Source organism: Camelina sativa, chromosome 15 (genome assembly GCF_000633955.1).
Source record: "Camelina sativa cultivar DH55 chromosome 15, Cs, whole genome shotgun sequence".
Classification (NCBI taxonomy): Eukaryota; Viridiplantae; Streptophyta; class Magnoliopsida; order Brassicales; family Brassicaceae; genus Camelina; species Camelina sativa.
In genome coordinates this window covers 14,852,466-14,852,851 of record NC_025699.1, presented here as the reverse complement: position 1 = coordinate 14,852,851, position 386 = coordinate 14,852,466, and positions in this window count along the sequence as shown.

The following is a 386-nucleotide window of genomic DNA, read 5'->3' as shown; positions in this document are numbered from 1 at the left end:
GGGCAACTTTGTAAAACTTCCAAATTTGGCTCTCTCGTCGGTTTGGACTGGGTGTCGATCGATGCTAAGGCAGTGTCGATCGACACCATCTCCTCTGATCGATTCCAAGTTGATTTCTTGCGGATTATTGCTCCAAACTGATCCAAATTGCTCCACTTTGCTCCTTCCATGCTAAAAACCTGTAAAGACTCAAAAACAATCTAGAAACAAATGAAAAGACACTAAAAGACTCCTTATATCATGGTTAAAAACCATAAAAACCATGATATATCAGTAGGTTGAGCAAGGTTGAAGGTGCTCAGAAGCTTGAAGATAGTTGCTATGGATATCGCAGGATGGAAGTTGGTTTTGATCATAGCAACTCAGAAAGGTCATTTGGATTCAGG